The sequence below is a fragment of the Chiloscyllium punctatum genome, chromosome 15 (genome assembly GCF_047496795.1).
Source record: "Chiloscyllium punctatum isolate Juve2018m chromosome 15, sChiPun1.3, whole genome shotgun sequence".
NCBI classification, from domain to species: domain Eukaryota; kingdom Metazoa; phylum Chordata; class Chondrichthyes; order Orectolobiformes; family Hemiscylliidae; genus Chiloscyllium; species Chiloscyllium punctatum.
The window spans coordinates 104,077,042-104,092,815 of NC_092753.1; the positions used below are offsets into that span (position 1 = coordinate 104,077,042).

At 52.4% G+C, this 15,774-nt stretch overlaps 1 long non-coding RNA gene across 1 annotated transcript in view; it reads left to right on the forward strand.

Moving 5' to 3' along the window:
• The window catches only part of LOC140485938 (uncharacterized), a 62,800-nt gene extending 50,149 nt beyond the window's left edge, over positions 1–12,651 (forward strand). Inside the window, exon 3 of the long non-coding RNA XR_011962484.1 lies at positions 12,440–12,651. This is a non-coding gene — a long non-coding RNA (uncharacterized lncRNA). The remainder of the gene's footprint in view (positions 1–12,439) is intronic.
• Positions 12,652–15,774: the final 3,123 nt, after the last annotated feature.

Below are 15,774 nucleotides of genomic sequence, written 5' to 3' on the forward strand. Positions count from 1 at the left end.
TCTATCAAGTCACCCCTAAACCTTCTTTTCTCCAATGAAAACAACCCCAAGTGCCTCAGCCTTTCCTCATAGGATCTTCCTACCATACCAGGCAACATCCTGGTAAACTTCCTCTGCACCCGTTCCAGTGCCTCCACATCCTTCCTATAATATGGCGACCAAAACTGCACACAATACTCCAGATGAGGCCGCACCAGAGTCTTATACAACTGCAACATGACCTCAGGACTCCGGAACTCAATTCCTCTACCAATAAAAGCCAGTACGCCATATGCCTTCTTCACCGCACTATTTACCTGGGTGGCAACTTTCAGAGATCTGTGTACATGGACACCAAGATCCCTCTGCTCATCCACACTACCAAGTATCTGACCATTAGACCAGTACCCCATCTTTTTGTTACTCTTACCAAAGTGAATCACCTCACACTTAGCTACATTGAACTCCATTTGCCACCTTTCTGCCCAGCTCTGCAGCTTCTCTATATCCCGCTGTAACCTGACACATCCTTCCACACTGTCAACAACTCCACCGACTTTCGTATCATCCGCAAACTTGCTCACCCAACCTTCTAGCCCCTCCTCCAGGTCATTTATAAAAATGACAAACAGCAATGGTCCCAAAACAGATCCTTGCGGAACACCGCTAGTGACGGCACTCCAAGATGAACCTTTACCATCAACTACTACCCTCTGTCTTCTTCCAGCCAGCCAATTCCTAATCCAAACCTCCAACTCACCCTCAATGCCATACCTCCGTATTTTTTGCAGTAGCCTACCATGGGGAACCTTATCAAACACCTTACTAAAATCCATATACACCACATCTACCGCTTTACCCTCGTCCACCTCCTTAGTCACCTTCTCAAAGAATTCAATAAGGTTTGTGAGGCACGACCTGCCCTTCACAAAACCATGCTGACTATCCTTGATCACATTATTCCTATCCAGATGTTCATAAATCCTATCCCTTACAATTCTCTCTAAGAGTTTGCCCACAACAGAAGTGAGACTCACTGGCCTATAGTTACTAGGGTTATCCCTACTCCCCTTCTTGAACAAGGGAACCACATTTGCTATCCTCCAGTCTTCTGGCACTATTCCTGTAGACAACGAGGACATAAAAATCAAGGCCAATGGCTCTGCAATCTCCTCCCTTGCTTCCCAGAGAATCCTCGGGTAAATGCCATCAGGCCCAGGGGACTTATCTATTTTCACCCTTTCCAGAATTTCCAACACCTCTTCCCTACATACCTCAAAGCCGTCCATTCTAATTAATTGTGACTCAATATTCACATTGGCAACAATGTCCTGTTCCTGAGTGAATACTGACGAAAAGTATTCATTCAGTGTCTCCCCAATCTCCTCCGCCTCCACACGCAACTTCCCATTACTATCCTTGATTGGACCTATTCCTTCCCTAGTCATTCTTTTATTCCTGACATACCTATAGAAAGCCTTTGGGTTTTCCTTAATCCTACCAACTAAGGACTTTTCATGTCCCCTCCTTGCTGCTCTTAGCTCTCTCTTCAGATCCTTCCTGGCTACCTTATAACTCACAATCGCCCCAAATGAACCTTCACGCCTCATCTTTACATAGGCCGCCCTCTTCCCTTTAACAAGGGATTCCAATTCCTTATTAAACCACGGCTTGCTCACACGACGCTTTCCTCCCTGCCTGACAGGTACATACTTATCAAGGACACTCAATAGTTGCTCTTTGAGCAAGCTCCACATATCACTTGTGCCCTTCCCTTGAAGCCTACTTTTCCAAGCCATGCATCCTAAGTTGTTCCTCACCGCATCATAATTTCCCTGCCCCCAGCTATAACTCCTGCCCTGCAGTGCACACTTATCCCTCTCCATCACTAGAGTAAAAGTCACCGAATTGTGGTCACTGTCCCCAAAGTGCTCACCTACCTCCAATTCTAACACCTGGCCTGGTTCATTACCCAGAACCAAATCCAGTATGGCCTCACCTCTTGTTGGCTCCTGGAGTGGCGAAGGGGGGGTCTACATGAGTCACCTCACCCGCAGATCTGGCGGGGTGGCTATCCTGTTGGCCCCGCATTTTCAGCCGGAGATCTTGGGGGTCAGGGAGCCGGTGCTAGGCCGTTTGCTTCACCTGACGGTTCGGCTGGGGGGCACGGTGCTTCACTTGGTGAACGTATACGCTCCCCTGGCCGGGCCGAGGCAAGCGAGCTTCTTCGAAGAACTGTCCGCTCATTTCGCTTCCATCGACGAGAACCAGTGCGTCGTCCTCAGGGGAGATTTTAACTGCGTCCTCGAGGGCAGGTGCCCGCACTGGCTGGGCTTCGGGGAAGAGGTTGGGGGACTTGGTCAAGTCCTTCGACCTGGTGGACGTCTGGTGGAATCTCCATCCCGGCTCCATCGCCTTCACCTTCATGAGGCCTGGGGTCGGAGCATCCAGAATCGACCGCCTGTACGTTTCGCGGGCGTACGCCTCCTGTTTTCCGAAGGCCTCCACGCGGCAGGTGTCGTGCACGGACCATCACCTGGTGTGGGCGGAACTCCTTCCGTTCGGCGCCAGGCTCGGCTCCGCGTATTGGCACTTTAACAACCTGCTGCTGGAGGACGAGCGGTTCCGGGACTCGTTTCGTCGTTTCTGGGCCGGCTGGAGAAGGAAGCGGGGAAGCTTCCCCTCCCTGAGGCTATGGTGGGACGTGGGCAAGGCTCACGTCCGCGTCTTCTGTCAGGAGTACACGAGGGGGTCGACCAAGAGGCGGAAATCCAGGATCGGGGAGTTGGAGAGGGAGATGCTCGACCTGGAGTCACGCCTCGGTCAGCCCGACGCGGACCCGGCCCTGCGCAGGGTGTACGAAGAGAAGAAGGCCGCGCTCCGGGACCTGCAGCTCGTCGGGGCTCGGGGCGCGTACGTGAGGTCGCGGATCCAGCTCCTTCAGGACCTGGACCGCGGCTCCCCCTTCTTCTACTCGCTGGAAAAAAGGCGCGGCACCCGTCAGCAGCTCCTTGTGCTGTTGGCCGACGACGGGTCCCTCGTCTCGGATCCGGAGGGCGTCAGGGCCCACGTCCGAAACTATTACACGGCTCTGTTCTCTCCGGATCCGTCCAGCGAGGATGCTCGCAGAGTTCTGTGGGAGGACCTGCCACAGCTCGGCCCGGAGGACGCCGGAAGGCTCGACGCTCCTGTCACTTTAGAGGAGCTGACCGGCGCCCTCGACCGGCTCTCGAGGGGCAAAACCCCGGGGCTGGACGGGCTGACTGTGGAGTTCTTCAGGGCGTTCTGGGACGTCCTGGGGAACGACTACGCACAGGTCCTGGGGGAGTGTCTAAATGCCGGACAGCTGCCCCTTTCTTGGCGCAGGGCGGTCATCGTCCTGCTGCCGAAGAAGGGGGACCTTCGTTCTTTGAAGAACTGGCGTCCGGTCTCCCTCCTCAGCACGGACTACAAAATCTTCGCCAGGGTGTTGTCTTCTCGCCTGGCTTCCGTGCTGGCCCACATGATTCACCCGGACCAGTCCTACACGGTCCCGGGCCGGAGGATACACGACAACGTCCACCTGGTCCGGGACCTGATCCATTTCTGTCGACGGGCTGGTCTGCCGAGCGCCTTCCTGTCTCTCGACCAGGAGAAGGCGTTCGACAGGGTCGATCACGAGTACCTGCTCGGGACTCTGCGGGCGTTCGGGTTCGGGACGCGGTTCGTCGCCCGGATCCGACTTTTGTACGCCGCCGCAGAGTGTCTGGTTAACGTTAACGGGTCCCTGACGGCGCCCCTTCGCTTCGGGAGAGGAGTGCGTCAAGGCTGCCCCCTGTCCGGCCAGCTGTATTCCCTGTGCGTGGAGCCTTTCCTGCGCCTCTTGCGGAGGAGGTTGTCGGGGCTGGTTCTGCGCGGCGCGGGCACGGGGGTGGTCCTCTCGGCCTACGCCGACGACGTGCTCCTCACTTTCACCGACCCGGCTGACCTGGGGAGGATGCGCGAGTGCCAGGCCGTGTACTCGGCGGCGTCTTCCGCCAGGATCAACTGGGCCAAGTGTTCCGGACTACTGGTCGGTCTGTGGCGGGTGGACTCTCTGCCGGAGGAGTTACGGGGGTTCAGCTGGAGTACCACCCATCTCCTCTACCTGGGGGTCTACCTCAGCCCGGCTGAGGAATCCTGGCCGGCCAACTGGCAGGAGCTGGAGGCCAAAGTCTCGGCTCGCCTAGGCCGCTGGACAGGACTGCTCCGAGTGCTATCTTACAGGAGTCGAGTGCTGGTCATAAACCAGCTGGTGGCCGCCATGCTGTGGTACCGGCTGGTCACTTTGGTCCCTCCTCCTGGCTTTGTCGCTGACATCCAGAGAACGTTGGTCGACTTCTTCTGGGACAAAAAGATGCACTGGGTCGCCGCGCAGGTTCTGAGTCTCCCTATTGAGGAGGGTGGTCAGTCGCTGGTGTGCGTCCGCACCCAGGTCGCGACGTTCCGCCTTCAGACCTTGCGGCGATACCTTTACGTCGAGCCTCCTCCTAGGTGGTGCGCCCTGGCGACGTATTTTTTCCGCCAGGTGCGTAACCTCAACTACGACACGCAGCTCCTGTTCGTCGACCGTGACGGTTTGGAGGTCGCCCTCAAGGCGCTGCCTGTCTTTTACCAGGACCTGATCACTGTTTGGAACATGGTCGAATCGCGTCGCGCCTACCCTCCGGCTGGAGTAGCGGCTGTCGTCAGGGAGCCGTTGCTCAGGAATCCGCACCTCCGTACTCGCGGGTTCGAGTGGCTGTCGGAGGGGAGGGCCGTGGCGGCGAGGGCGACCAGGGTCGGGGACGTGCTGGGTGCCGGGGGCCTGGGCTGGACGCTGCCGCAGGACATAGCGAGCAGGGCAGCGGTAGACGTCCGGTACGTGGCCACCGCCATCCGACGCCTTAAAACGGCGGTGCTCGGACCCGACGTAGTGCACCAGTTGGAGGACGCTCAGGTGTGCGGTGGGATCCCGTCCGCGCTCACCCCGGCCCGGACGGAATTTCACATTGGCCCCAAGGTCCCGTACTTCCCGCGGGAGCCTGTGCCCCACAACCTGAGCCGCCTCCGGAATTTTAGTTTTGTCCCTTTTAAGGATGTAAAAAGGAAGGCCCTGTATCGACTGCTGCTGCACACCGTCCACCTCTTCTCCCTCATCCACCGTCCGGACACGCCTTGGCGTGCCCATTTGCCACCGGGCGGTGGAGATCCCCAGTGGAGGGCTCTCTACGCGGGAGTCCTCCCCCTTTCTCTCGGGGATCTGGGGTGGAGGGTGCTGCACGCAGCAGTCCCCTGTAACCGCAGATTGCGGTGGTTCACGGACTCCCAGCCCAACTGCTTGTTCGGTGGCGCTGTGGAGTCCGTGGACCATGTATATATTGGGTGTGGGCGTTTGCACTCCCTTTTTGATTTCCTCAAAAACCTTCTCCTCTGTTTCTGGCTGCACTTCAGTCCCACGCTCCTGATCTTCGGGCACCCGGTACGGAGGAGGGAGGGCAGGTCCGAAGACCTCCTCGTGGGTCTGCTCCTGGGCCTGGCCAAACTGGCCATCAACAGGTCCAGGCAGCGGGCCGTGGAGGGGGTCGTTAGGGCCGACTGCCTGCCCCTCTTCCGCGGTTACGTTAGAGCCCGGGTGTCCTTGGAGAAGGAGCACGCGGTGTCCACCAACACCCTGGAGTCGTTCAGGGAGAGGTGGGCGCCGCAGGGAGTGGAGTGCATCATTTCTCCCTCCAACTCTATTTTGATTTAGTCCCTACCCTCCCCTTCACTGTTTTGATCACACAGCATTGCCCTGTGGTTTGAAGGGCAGTGCTCGTCACTGGCCACTCGGGTGTTTTTCTATCTTCCTGGTGGTGGAAATTGAATAAAGATTTGTGCACTTTGTGTCTTTTCACTGTGTCTCACACCTGCACACACACACCATGGGTGCAGGGGATAAAAATAAGCACTACCGCACTTAGGTGGTCGTGTGAAAAAGAAGAAAAGAAAAAAAAAGGAAGAGAAGGAAAAAAAAAATAAACCAGTGGAAAAAAAAATTAAGTTAAATGGGCCCAGTGTATGTACATGTTTCTCCTGTCTGCAAAGTACAGGGTCTTGGGAATTTATATATCAGACGCTGGTACATCCACATTTTATTTGTTATGGGATGTGGGTATCCCTGGCTAGGCCAGCGTTGATTGTCCATCACGAATTGCCCAGAGGGCCACGATGGATCACTCACATCGCCATGGCTCTGATGTCACATCTTGGCCAGACCAGCAAAGATGGCCGTTTTCCTTCCCTGAAGGATGTTAGGAAACTGTTAGTGAGCGACACTGTGAGTCAGACTGTAAATTGGCTGTTGCATAATTGTTCCCACATTCATGATTATTGAGCACATGCCGTGTACTTGGAGAATCACATCTAATGTTGGAGACCAGTGTGAGATTTGGAAACGTGGGCAAGAGGGCGATGGTCTAGTTTGTTGTGAACAGTCAAAGGCAAGTGCTGATTAATACAGTTCACCGGTTTTGTGGTTTCCTGGATGGTGGCCTAACCTCAGAAAGAATCATGTCCTTGTGAGACAGATGTCTTAAAGTTTATAACACCAGCTGTTTACATGACTACAATATCAGAGTCTTACACACAATCCCCGAGTCCTGTGCTCCATGACATTTTTATACATTACAACGACAGCAAACTGCCTGAAGTGAAAATCACTACAGTCCTAGAGGATGAAAGGGTAGCTTCCGTGTTAGAGAAAGGGAGGGCGAGACAGGGGGAGAGAGAGAGGGAGAGAGGGAGGCAGAGAGGAAGAGAGAGGGAGAGAGAGGGAGGGGAGGAGAGAGAGAGACAGACAGAGGTAGAGAGAGGGACAGATGGCTGGGAGAGAGAGGGATAGAGAGAGAGAAAGAGAGATGGGGAAGAGGGAGGGAGAGAGATGGAGTGAGAGAGTGGGGGTAGAGCAAGGACTGGTGGTTGGTCTGACCTAAGGGTCACCAAGCCTCAGATGAAAGGACAAGTTGAGAAAGTGAGCTCAGCTGGTGCTGGAATTGAACTCCCACTGTCAGTGTCCCTCAGCCATTCAGACAGTGAGCTCCCGAAAAGGGCAATCCCCAGCATTGCCCAAAACATTTGAAAATGAAACGGATCCGAATGCAAAGATGGTGACAGGTTGTGGCAACGTGCAGAGATTTCCAAACACAGAGACCTTCGATTTGAATGCCACGGCCTTGTGGAACGGTGACAATAGGATCAAAGTGGGTTGAGGTGACTTCTACTATCGCATTGGGGCAGGGCAGAAATGGAGTTTTAAATTCATACTCCAGTGTGCAGCTTCCAATTAATGAACTCATTATCTTACAGTAATTCACTTCATAAAGGAGAGATGTATGAGATTGTACTCAGAATGTAGCTGCAGTTACAATCCTATTTGAACTTCATTACAGTGAGAATTAGCATATTAACAATCTTCCATTAAAACTGCACTCAGCACAGAGATAAATTGCCCAACGATACAGTGACCTACTCAGCAAGGACTTTGTAACTCAGAGAGTGAGTGAAGGGCGTTCTGAGCTGGAGTCTCAATCAGCGAGCAGGCTGGTTTTGTTAGTCCGTTAGTTTGTAACCAGTCATGGTGTTGTTCTTGTCTGGCTGGGCCCTTATCCTGGGTGGGCCTAGCCTGCTAGAATATTCTGTAACAACCAGATAACTTCAGCTTTTCTCACATAACTCATGGACTGTTTATCTGTAGAAAGTGCAACTCAGCGAAACATTCTCCAGGGTGAATGTGGTATCTGGAGTGTACATTGACTCAAGGTCTGAGAACAATAACTTGTTACATAGTCTCGGACTCTGCCTGGGGTATGTTCACGTAGACCATCTAGTGATAATCTTTTGTTTCTGTGCCTGATTGAGAAACTGTTAACTCGTCATTTGTTGTAGTCTGTAAATCCACAGCGATCAGACAGCTGACCGTATAAAGGTATGGTGTGCTCTGCATGATGTCATCCAATAGTTTGTCCATAATCAAGGCCTGAGTCTGGAGAACTTTTTCAATAAACAGATTTCAGAGCAGTAACACAAGGTTAGACAATGTCCCTGCAATCCCCATTCCCTGCTCTCTGTCCGTGACAATCACTATTCCCTGCTCTGTCTGTGCAATCCCCATTCCCTGTTCTCTGTCCCTGCAATCCCCATTCCCTGCTCCCTGTCTGTGCAATCCCCATTCCCTGTTCTCTATCCGTGCAATCCCCATTCCCTGTTCTCTGTCCCTGCAATTCCCATTCCCTGCTCCCTGTCTGTGCAATCCCCATTCCCTGTTCTCTATCCGTGCAATCCCCATTCCCTGTTCTCTGTCCCTGCAATTCCCATTCCCTGCTCCCTGTCTGTGCAAATCCCCATTCCCTGTTCTCTGTCTGTGCAAATCCCCATTCCCTGCTCTCTGTGCAATCCCCATTCTCTGTTCCCTGTCTGTGCAATCCCCATTCCCTGTTCTCTGTCCCTGCAATCCCCATTCCCTGCTCCCTGTCTGTGCAATCCCCATTCCCTGTTCTCTATCCGTGCAATCCCCATTCCCTGCTCCCTTTCTGTGCAATCCCCATTCCCTGTTCTCTGTCCCTGCAATTCCCATTCCCTGCTCCCTGTCTGTGCAAATCCCCATTCCCTGTTCTCTGTCTGTGCAAATCCCCATTCCCTGCTCTCTGTGCAATCCCCATTCCCTGTTCCCTGTCTGTGCAATCCCCATTCCCTGTTCTCTGTCCGTGCAATCCCCATTCCCTGCTCCCTGTGCAATCCCCATTCCCTGTTCTCTGTCCGTGCAATCCCCATTCCCTGCTCCCTGTGCAATCCCCATTCCCTGTTCTCTGTCCCTGCAATCCCCATTCCCTGTTCTCTGTCCGTACAATCCCCATTCCCTGCTCCCTGGGCAATCCCAATTCCCTGCTCTCTGTGCAAATCCCCATTCCCTGTTCTCTGTCCGTGCAAATCCCCATTCCCTGTTCTCTGTCCGTACAATCCCCATTCCCTGCTCCCTGGGCAATCCCAATTCCCTGCTCTCTGTGCAAATCCCCATTCCCTGTTCTCTGTCTGTGCAATCCCCATTCCCTGTTCTCTGTCCGTGCAAATCCCCATTCCCTGCTCTCTGTCCGTGCAAATCCCCATTCCCTGTTCTCTGTGCAATCCCCATTCCCTGTTCCCTGTCTGTGCAAGTCCCATTCTCTGTTCCCTGTTTGTGCAATCCCCATTCCCTGTTCTCTGTCCCTGCAATCCCCATTCCCTGCTCTATATCTGGATGAGTTCATTAGGACTTGGATACAATCTCTCCCTTACTCTTTGATCTCCCATTCAATTACAACATCCGAACCAGGAGCCGGAGGAGGCCATTCTGCCCCTCGGGCCTGCTTTGACCCTATCTCTGCCCCAACCCCAGCTTCCTGCCTGCGCTCCATCACCTTTTAACCCAAACTGATTAAAAAGCCATCGTCCTTACTCCCTGTCCAGACATCCCCCACACGCTGGGCCAGTGAATTCCACAGACCAACCAGCCTTTCAGAAAGTAGTTTGTCCTCACCTCTGTTTTAAATCTGTTACCCCTTATCCTAACACCATGATTCCTCATTCTAGATGGCCCGACATGAGGAAACATCCTCTCTACTGCTCCGTCAATGTCCTTCAGCATCTTATAGACCTCAGTTATCAACGATAAACTTCATCTGCCAAATTCTGACCCATTCACCTAACCTATCCTCATCTGTTACTGCTTTCTTCATTGAAACTACCTTCCCCATTCACTTTAGAGACTGACTTGTCATCTGCATATTTACCAATGGTATTCCCCATTCCCATAAATGATGGTATTCCTTATTCCCATAACCAAGTCGTTAATATAGACAGTAAATAGTTAGGGATTAAGGATCGAACTCTGTGACACCCCACAGTTTTAGCCATTCCTCTCTCCAGTTAATAACATGGCCCTAACCTTTGTGATCTTGCTTTCAATGAGTGATGATTTCAAAATCCTCCCACACTTGTATCTGACAGTGCAGCACTCCCTCAGTACTGACCCTCTGACAGTGCAGCACTCCCTCAGTACTGACCCTCTGACAGTGCAGCACTCCCTCAGTACTGACCCTCTGACAGTGCAGCACTCCCTCAGTACTGACCCTCTGACAGTGCGGCACTCCCTCAGTACTGACCCTCTGACAGTGCAGCACTCCCTCAGTACTGACCCTCTGACAGTGCCGCACTCCCTCAGTACTGACCCAATGACAGTGCCGCACTCCCTCAGTACTGACCCTCTGACAGTGCCCACTCCCTCAGTACTGACCCTCTGACAGTGCAGCACTCCCTCAGTACTGACCCTCTGACAGTGCGGCATTCCCTCAGTACTGACCCTCTGACAGTGTGGCACTCCCTCAGTACTGACCCTCTGACAGCGCAGCACTCCCTCAGTACTGACCCTCTGACAGTGTGGCACTCCCTCAGCACTGACCCTCTGACAGTGCGGCACTCCCTCAGTACTGTCCCTCTGACAGTGCGGCACTCCCTCAGTACTGACCCTCCGACAGTGCAGCACTCCCTCAGCACTGACCCTCTGACAGTGCCGCACTCCCTCAGCACTGACCCTCTGACAGTGCCGCACTCCCTCAGCACTGACCCTCTGACAGTGCAGCACTCCCTCAGTACTGTCCCTCTGACAGTGCAGCACTCCCTCAGTACTGTCCCTCTGACAGTGTGGCACTCCCTCAGTACTGACCCTCTGACAGTGTGGCACTCCCTCAGTACTGACCCTCTGACAGTGTGGCACTCCCTCAGTACTGACCCTCTGACAGCGCAGCACTCCCTCAGTACTGACCCTCTGACAGTGTGGCACTCCCTCAGCACTGACCCTCTGACAGTGCGGCACTCCCTCAGTACTGTCCCTCTGACAGTGCGGCACTCCCTCAGTACTGACCCTCCGACAGTGCAGCACTCCCTCAGCACTGACCCTCTGACAGTGCCGCACTCCCTCAGCACTGACCCTCTGACAGTGCAGCACTCCCTCAGTACTGTCCCTCTGACAGTGTGGCACTCCCTCAGCACTGACCCTCTGACAGTGCGGCACTCCCTCAGCACTGACCCTCTGACAGTGCGGCACTCCCTCAGTACTGTCCCTCTGACAGTGTGGCACTCCCTCAGCACTGACCCTCTGACAGTGCGGCACTCCCTCAGCACTGACCCTCTGACAGTGCAGCACTCCCTCAGTACTGTCCCTCTGACAGTATGGTGCTCCCTGATGCTAGATTTTCTGCTGGAATTGTGAACCTGCGTGTGGATGTTTGCTGATTGTGTACTCTCCGGAACTTGATCTTATCTGTTCCCTTGTCGATGGTACCTGGTGACAGCATTAACACATTTCTAGGAGCCGGAGAAGATCTTTCTGAGTTTTGCTGTGTGTTATCGGAATGTAAGTCTTTGCCTTGCTGCAGTCCCCATGATGGTTTTTCCCATCTCTGGCGCAGTTTGTGGAATGTTCAGTCCTGGCCTGCTGTCTGTTCTCTGGCTGTTCACTTGTTAATTTATTCATACAAAAGGTGGTTTATATTGTTGGATTTTGTCATATGCTAATTTAATTGTTATGCAAAAATGTTTCAAATGTTAATGTTCCTGAAGAACATGCAAAATGTCCACAGAGAATATCAAGAAAATGGAACATTATTCAAATTGGTTCATTAGACCCATAACATCACGATATCGCCATCATTTTGTACCTCATTAGTTGGGTTTGTTGATGTATGAGAATGTGTAAGGATTCACATTGTGCTCACTCTGCTTCTCCCACTGGAAAACTATCAATGGCACCGGTGGCACAGGAAGACTCCATGAGCAGGAGCTCATTGAGAGAACCCCTCACCAGACTGGATCTAGAGAGATCCCCACCCCATAATGGATCCAGGGAGAACCCCAACCCACACTGGATCCAGAGGGATCCCCACATCACACTGGATCCAGAGGGATCCCCACATCACACCTGATCCAGAGAGATGCTCACCCCACACTGGATCCTCAGAGATCCCCACACCAAATTAATCTGATCATAGCTTATCCCTTCACATGATATTCAGCTGTTGCGACCTCACTCTCCCAGTCTGATGCTGTTAAACATTTGCAGAGATTTGTTATCCAACCTGTCAGCACTCTGTTCACATCATTTGCATTTATCTCTTGACAATCTTCATTCCCCGGAATTATTTTGCCATATCTTTCCGACGACACGTTCTGTGCCCGTGCTTTTCCCTCCACTTCACCTGATGGAGGGGCAGGGCTCCGAAAACTTGTGATTTCAAACAGACCTGTTGGATTATGACCTGGTGTTGTGTGAGCTCTGACGTTGCCCATCCAATTGAGTGTTGGAAATGTTATGATCACCTTTTAGTTTTTTTCCCCCAGGAGTTTAATGCAATTTGTAAGTTTGAACAATTTTTCCGGTTCTCTTTTCCAGCTCCGTTTGCCTCCTGGGTGGGAAGTGGTTGGTGTGATTCCGTAACAGTCCAGCTGGTGTTGCTGAGCCCATTCTGTTTATCACAGTGTTCCCCTGCATTCCACTCGGAAACAAAGATTCCATCAGCAGGCCACTCAGTCCTTCCAGCCTGCTCCCCCTATTCAAAAAAGATCATGGCTGATCAGATTTTACCTTTGACTCCACAATCCTGCAGAGCCCCAATAATCTTTCAACCCCTTGGGAATCATGGAATCTCCCTCGGCCTTAGAAATACTTTGAAAGATTCTGCATCCACTACCTTTGTGAGGAAGGGAATTCCAAAGATTCACAACCCTATTGAGAGAATAAAATGTTTGCTCATTTCTGTTTTAAATGGGTGTGAATTTTGTTTTAAACTATGACCCCTAGTTCGAGATTCTCCCACAAAACATCCTTCCCACATCCACCCGGTCAAATCCCCTCAGGATCTTCGATGTGTCAATGAAGCCACCTCTGACTGCTCTAAACCCCAGAGGGCACAGGCTGGGCCTTCCTGACCTTTCCTCATTCTGGGTAAACCTCCTCTGGTCTCTTCCCAACACATTAATATCCTTCTGTAAGTACAGTGTCCAATACAGTACACACTGCTCCCAGTGCGGTCTCACTGATGTGGACCACAATCTTCACAGGAAAATGAAGTAAAAGAGAAAAACTCTTTGGTTACTGGATTCTTCCCCCACAACCCCCCACATCCTGTCGTGCAATACAAGGAGCACTCTCTCTTCAGGTTCAGATCAAGGTTGTCAGATCAAAAAATCATTTTAATAGTAATAGGAGGAGGAGTGGGCCATTCTGCCCATCAAGCCTGCCCCGCCATTCATTCAGATCATAACTGATCCAACTCCTCCTCCCTGCATTATTCCCATGAACCTTCATTCCCCGACTGTGCAAAAACCCATCCAACTGTCTCTTGAATGTATTTCATGAAGCTGCCTCGACTGCTTCCTTGGGCAGAGAATTCCATCGATTCATTATTCTCTGGGAAAAACAGTTCCTCCTCATCTCTGAATCTACTCCCCCTAATCTTGAGGCCATGTCCCCTACTCCAAGACTCCCCCACCAGTAGGAACAACTTACCAGCCTCTATCTTATCTATCCCTTTCACAATTTTATATGTTTCTATAAGATCCTGTCTCATTCTTCTAAATTCTAGCGAGTACAGTCCCTGGCAGCTCAACCTGTCCTCATGGGGTAACCCCTTCATCTCCAGAATCAACCTGGTGACCCTCCTCTGCACCGCCTCTAAAACCAGTAAATCCTTCCTCAAGTAAGGAGACCAGAGCTGGGCACAATACTCCAAGTGCGGCCTCACCAACACTTTGGACAATTGCAGCAGAGCCTCCCTCCTCTTACATCTAATCCCTCCAGCAATAGGAGGAGATCAAAGTGAGACACTGGGGCAGTGAGACTAACAGCACACACTGTAACACTGCACTGGGGAGGGAGACTAACAGCACACACTGTAACACTGCACTGGGGAGGGAGACTAACAGCACACACCGTAACACTGCACTGGGGAGTGAGACTAACAGCACACACTGTAACACTGCACTGGGGGGTTAGACTAACAGCACACACTGTAACACTGCACTGGGGAGTGAGACTAACAGCACACACTGTAACACTGCACTGGGGAGTGAGACTAACAGCACACACTGTAACACTGCACTGGGGAATGAGACTAACAGCACACACTGTAACACTGCACTGGGGAGTGAGTATAACAGCACACACTGTAACACTGCACTGGGGAGTGAGACTAACAGCACACACTGTAACACTGCACTGGGGAGTGAGACTAACAGCACACACTGTAACACTGCACTGGGGAGGGAGACGAACAGCACACACTGGAACACTGCACTGGGGAGGGAGACGAACAGCACACACTGGAACACTGCACTGGGGAGGGAGACGAACAGCACACACTGGAACACTGCACTGGGGAGTGAGACTAACAGCACACACTGTAACACTGCACTGGGGAGTGAGACTAATCGCACGCACTGTAACACTGCACTGGGAGTGAGAATAACAGCACACACTGTAACACTACACTGGGGAGTGAGATTAACAGCACACACTGTAACACTGCACTGGGGAGTGAGACTAACAGCACACACTGTAACACTGCACTGGGTTGGTGAGACTAACAGGACACACTGTAACACTGGACTGGGGGGTTAGACTAACAGCACACACTGTAACACAGCACTGGGGAGTGAGACTAATAGCACACACTGTAACACTGCACTGGGGAGGGAGACTAACAGCACACACTGTAACACTGCACTGGGAGTTAGACGAACAGCACACACTGTAACACTGCACTGGGGAGGGAGCCTAACAGCACACACTGTAACACTGCACTGGGGGGAGACTAACAGCACACACTGTAACACTGCAGTGGGGAGGGAGACTAACAGCACACACTGTAACACTGCAGTGGGGAGGGAGACGAACAGCACACACTGTAACACTGCACTGGGGAATGAGACTAACAGCACACACTGTCACACTGCACTGGGTCGGTGAGACTAACAGTACACACTGTAACACTGCACTGGGGAGTGAGACTAACAGCACACACTGTCACACTGCACTGGGTCGGTGAGACTAACAGCACACACTGTAACACTGCACTGGGGAGTGAGACTAACAGCACACACTGTCACACTACACTGGGTCGGTGAGACTAACAGCACACACTGTAACACTGCAGTGGTGAAGGAGACTAACAGCACACACTGTAACACTGCACTGGGTCGGTGAGACTAACAGCACACACTGTAACACTGCAGTGGGGAGGGAGACTAACAGCACGCACTGTAACACTGCAGTGGGGAGGGAGACTAACAGCACACACTGTAACACTGCACTGGGTCGGTGAGACTAACAGCACACACTGTAACGCTGCAGTGGGGAGGGAGACTAACAGCAAACACTGTAACACTGTACGGGGGAGTGAGAATAACAGCACACACTGTAACACTGCACTGGGGGGAGACTAACAGTACACACTGTAACACTACACTGGGTCGGTGAGACTAACAGCACGCACTGTAACACTGCACTGGGGAGTGAAACTAACAGCACACACTGTAACACTGCACTGGGGGGAGACTAACAGCACACACTGTAACACTGCACTGGGGAGTGAGACTAACAGCACACACTGTAACACTGCACTGGGGAGGGAGACTAACAGGACACACTGTAACACTGCACTGGGAGTGAAACTAACAGCACACACTGTAACACTGTACGGGGGGGAGACTAACAGCACGCACTGTAAC